Source organism: Petaurus breviceps, unplaced genomic scaffold (genome assembly GCF_028583685.1).
Source record: "Petaurus breviceps papuanus isolate PSGF00001 unplaced genomic scaffold, PetGlider_PUasm1.0 90630, whole genome shotgun sequence".
NCBI classification, from domain to species: domain Eukaryota; kingdom Metazoa; phylum Chordata; class Mammalia; order Diprotodontia; family Petauridae; genus Petaurus; species Petaurus breviceps.
This window is the reverse complement of record NW_027187291.1, coordinates 3392619-3398344: the sequence shown is the minus strand read 5'-3', so window position 1 is coordinate 3398344 and position 5726 is coordinate 3392619.

The following is a 5726-nucleotide window of genomic DNA, read 5'->3' as shown; positions in this document are numbered from 1 at the left end:
GAAAGAAAGAAAGAAAGAAAGAAAGAAAGAAAGAAAGAAAGAAAGAAAGAAAGAAAGAAAGAAAGAAAGAAAGAAAGAAAGAAAGAAAGAAAGAAAGAGCACAGCTTAAATACCATAAGGCCAATAAGGGAGGAAGAGGAAGAGGGCCAGCCTTGCCCTCAGGGAACTTTCCATAGACCTGATTCGGTGGCTGTAGTCATCTTGTTGACCTGAAACCATCCTGAGTGAGAGGAAGTCAAAGAACAGAACAATCCTCTACCCATTTGGGTGAAGAGTTAAGGGTTAGAAGAGGATTCTTTCTTGGGTAAATAATTTCTCCATTTTAAAAAAATTTTTCATAGTGAGGATTTTGGCTTATGCTTCCAGGATATGTCAGGTGGAAGAAAAGTTGATAAGTTTGAGTAAATCACATCTATTCAATAACTGCTCTGTGTAGGGCTATGCACTTGAGGTTTCCAAGAAATGTGAAAAATTTCATGGCAGTCATGGTGCTTCCTATCCTCAGAGAGTTGAAGAGATTATGATAATAGCTGCCACTTATCTAGTGCTTTTATGTATATTCTCTAAATTAATCTTCACAACAATCATGTGGTATAAGCACCATTGGGAAGCTAGGTAGTACAGTGGATAGAGTGCTGGGCCTGGAGTCAGGAAGACTCCTCTTCCTGAGTTCTAATCTGGCCTCAGACACTTATTAGCTGTGTGACCCTGGGCAAGTCACTTCATCCTGTTTGCCTCAGTTTCCTCATCTGTAAAAGGAGCTAGAGGAGGAAATGACAAATCACTCTAGTATCTTTGTCAAGAAAACTCCAAATGGGGTCATAAAGAGTCAGACACAACTGAAATAACTGAACAAAGAGCCCATTATCATCCCCATTTTATAGATGAGGAAATAGATGAGTGATTGCCCAGGATCACACAGTTAGTTTTTGCTGGCCTGGAACTCAGAACCCTCCTGACTCCCAAGTCTAGAACTCTGTGTGATATAACTTGAGAACAATGACAATACAATTGAGAACAATAATAACTACTGAGGATAAATCTAACTTTGGAGTAAGTGGACTTCAAATTTTGCTTTGACCTTTTACAAATTACTTTACCTCTCTGGGCCTCAGTTTTGTCAACTATCAGATGGGGGGGGAATTTTAGGGGGGTAGTTGAACTAGATGACATCTAAAGTTCTCTTTAGCTCTAAATCTGTGAAACTGCTCACCACAGACTAAGTATGGTAGTGTCAAGGAAAGGATCAGAGTTGAGTAGAGTTCATTCAGAAAAGCTTCCAGGAGGAACTAAGTTTTAAGTTGGTTCTTGAATTAGTGATAGGTGTAAAGAGAGATATGGGGAGGTCAGCTTACATAATTACAATGCCAAGCCCTGATATATATATACAGCGAGAATATATCTCTATTATTCTTAAGTGTGAACGGGACTTGGATATCTCCATAGGTGTGATAGAAATTTTTTTCTGATTGACTAAAGGGCCTGACTCCTATTTCCCCTCATCTAGCTTGTAGGAATCTCTTAAATTTCAAAGGATCCACAGAATTTGGAATTTTCTCTTGGTGTCCCAGCAGTGTCCCTGGAACAGCTGACAGTACTTACTATCTTCGTGGGGAGCTAAGGATACACTGGATGTGATGAGGAAGCAAATTTTAGACTCTGTGAAGAACCCAACAGAAAAGGCTACATCGTACCTAAGGGAGCATCTTAAGGATCCCAGAAAAATGATTTCTAGAAACTTTGCTACACGTGGTCTCTAAGTTTGAGTTGATTTCCACCTGGACTTCATATATATTTGTGGAAGACTTTTGGGGAGATGTTTTGTACCAACTATGCCAATATAATAAATATCCCTTTCTAAAAGCTAACCAAGTATGGTTGACTCTTTGATATCACCGATAATCATGGTCAGAAGGATACCAGTCAGGGCTCATAAGCATTAGAAAGATACTTCCAACCCCTCAGGGATAATCTAAAGCCCTGAAATAAAGTAACCACTCTCTGAGGACCCAGTTTGAGTATAAATAGAAGTGTAGGAAAGTAGTCCAGAGTACATGCAAAGATTAGATAAAATAATGGGAAAAAGATATTACAGATAGAATGAATGGTATGTACAAAGGCATAGAGGAAGTAATCACAGGAGAATATGTAATGAATTTTTGCTCCTGGCTTTAAGTCTGGGTATCTTAAAGTTCATTTCCTAGCCCTAGGTCTCCCCAAAGGCTCTGGGTTCACAATGACCAGGTTCAATCCTAGGAACTGAGCAGAAAAATTCAATTTCTTTTATTTGGCTCACAGCCCCATCCTTCTTCTCTCTAACCTAAGAGGTACTAATTTTAAAAGGGCCTGTTGCTTAGCAAATAAATAGGAGAGAGAGAGAGAGAGAGAGAGAGAGAGAGAGAGAGAGAGAGAGAGTTGTAAGATGGAAAGCAACAGAGCCCAGTGAGAAGCAGAATAAAAAAATGTGTCAGTGGGGGGGTAGACAGATATCAAAAGGAAATGGAGGTCCGAATTCAGAACTGTCCCACCTGGTGTGCGTCATCTGGTTACTTTGGGAGTAAAAGTAAGCAGCTCAGGGAGCCATAACCTGCCAGTCCAGAGTTGTAAGAGATGCTGTTCCCTTAACCTCATTTGTTCCATGGGTCTCTCATCCCTGTTCATTGCTCAGTTCCTTCAGCTCTGACCCCATTTCCTCAGGATTTCATTCTCTGAGGAGCAGAGCCTGTCATTTCAGACAGAGACTAGGTAAAGGAGGCAGACTGGGGAAAGCCAAGAGTAGAGAAAGTCTTTCACTATCTCCTTCATTTTACTTAAAAATTATGGGGTTGAGGAGTAGCTGGAGAAAGTCTCATCCATTTGGTAACCAAAGACTTAGACACTTAGGGATTCATTGGGAAATTCAGAGATAATCCCTGGGATAAAGAACTAACCAAACAAAAGCAGTTTCTTTGTTCTTTGCTGAATTTGCAATCTGGATACTGGGTTAGATACAAATGAAGATGTAAAACTATGCTTGCTGATTCCAATAGGTTGATGGCTGATAGAAAAGGGCCCTGGATACAAACTGGAAGGAATATGGAACATATCTTCCTACCAAAAAAACTCCTCTTTGTTGCATTGATCACAACCTGATTAATTCAGAGGCTGAGAAGAAATGGTTAGATCTTACTATAATACCTCTATCTTGGCTCCCACATTCAATTAAAAAAAATTAATTGAGCACCTTGTATGTGCAGGAATTGCCTTAGGAAGATTCTGAAGATACCTGGCAGGATAAGGTACCAGACTCTGAGGTTCTTACTTGAACTAAAGTACCCAGCATTCAGACTCTGCTTCAGAGAGCACAACTCTGATGGACTGGCCATGTTGTTCTAATGCAAAACATACACTTTCCAAAAAGACTGTTTCATGGAAAACTCACACAGGGCAAGTGTTCACATGGTGGTCAGAAGAAGTGATATAAGGACACTCTCAAGGTCTCTCTCAAGAACTTTGGAATTGATTGTGTGACATGGGAGACACTGGCACGTGACTGCTCAGCATAGCGTGCCCACATCAGAGAAGGTGCTGTGCTCTACAAGCAAAGCAAAACTGAAACAGCTCAAAGGAAACACGGGATGTACAATTTGGAGAATCCACCCCAAATGTTCACACAGACTATTTGTGCCCGACCTGTGGTAGAGCATTCTGAGTTTGTATAGGTCTGATCAGCCATAGTCGGACTCACTGAAATTTGACTTTAGCATAGTGATGTCTTTTTGGTCCTATTTGAGAACATGGACAACCACCACCACCATGTGTAAGACTCTACTGATTCCTGGGGATACTAAGAAAAATCAGTCCTTGCCCTCAAGGAGCTTACATTCTACTAGAACCATAAACCTCTGTCACTGTAGAGAGTTTCCTAATCCATACTCACTGTGTGCTGGTCACTTCTGGGTTTCTCTCTGGTAGCTTTTTGGTCTGTAAGATCAAGACTTCCTGGGACAGTAAACAGTAGCTGCATCCAATGACTCAGACTTATATGATTAGGAATTTACAATGCAGTTTACATGTACCTAGAAAACAAAGTACTTTACATATTTCATCTAATCAACTCTGTTGGATACATACTGCAGGTGCTACAGATATATTGATATTTCCATTTTTCAGATGAGAAAATTGAGGCTCTGAGAAGTTGTTATTTACCTGTGGTTCTATAGCTAGAAAGTATTAGAAATGGAATTTGTTCCCATGTCTTCATGACTCCAAGTCCAGTCCTCTAATGACTATGCCATGCTGTCCATCATTTACATTCCCTGAGTACAGAGAGGTGCTTAACAAGAAGAGTTAATCCCCGAATCACAGTTGGGTGAGAGTCATTCAATTAATCAACATTTATAAAGTGCCTTCTATGTAGTTAGCACTGTGCTAAGCATACAAAAAGAGGTAAAAGACAATCCCTGCCCTCAAGGAACTTACCATGTAATGGAGGACACAATACGCCCAAAATATATCCAAAGCAAGCTATATACAGGATAAATGGGAAATAATTTAAAGTGGGAAAGCACTGGAATTAAGAGAGTCTAGGGAAGATTTCCTGTAGAAGGTGGAATTTTAGTGGGGACTTAAAGGAAACCAGAGAGGTCATTAGTTGTACCAAAGGAAGGAGAGCATACCAGGTATGGAGGACAACTGGAGAAAATGCTCAGAGCCAAGAGATGGAGTATCTTGTTCATAGAACACTCATGAGGCCAGTGTCACTGTATCAAAGAGTATGTGTGTAGGGGGTGGGGGTGGTAAGGTGTAAAAAGACTTGAAAGATAAGTATGAAGGGCTCTGAGAGCCAAACAGAAGATTTTATTATTTGTTCCGGGAGGCAATAGGAGTTTATTGATTTGGGGGTTATATGTGAAATGATCACACCTGAGTTTTAGGAAAATCACTTCAGTAGCTGAATGGAGAATAGATTGGAATGGGGAAAGATTTGAGGAAGGAAGGACACCCCCCCCAAAAAAAAAGCAGGCTATTGCAGTAATCAAGACTTTAGGCGATAGCCTATAGTAGAGTGGTAGCAGTGTCAGAGGAGAGATGGGGACATATTCCTGGGATTTGGACATTTTTCTATGCAGATATACAAAGTAGATGGGATACAGATCAAAATTATACATTGGCATATTTAGGATTTATTGTTCTGCTCCTTGTATTGTCCTTCCATTTTCATTCTTGTTTCTGTGTGTGTGTCTCAATCTCAAAGACTTAAGTGGGCAGGAGTTGGGTCATTCATTTTGGACATCACCCAGCTTTGTGCTATATGCTATATGTCAGCTTATGACTCATGACTCATTGACATTGACAAGGTTGAAGAGAGTGGTCATGATGATGGAACCACAAAAATGGGGATGACAATAGTGATAAAGATGATTTTTCTATCAGGATTTTGTATGATTTTCTTTCTTCCATCTTCGGCATTGACTCTACAAAATAGAGTCCCTATTGATGAAGAGAGAGGACAGTTGTTGGTATTCACAACTTTTGACAAAACCTTGTTGTATTGTTGTATTGACAAAACCTTGTCATCCTCTCATCATACTCACACCAGTGATGAGGGCCATTGATAGAGAAGAAAACAAGGAGCAGCTGGCTAGTTTGATATGCAGGAGAGAAAGGCCTCTTCTCCCCTATCCTTTATGCCTTCTTCCTTGCTCTTCCAACTGTGGCAGATTTTTGCATTCTTTGCCAGCTCC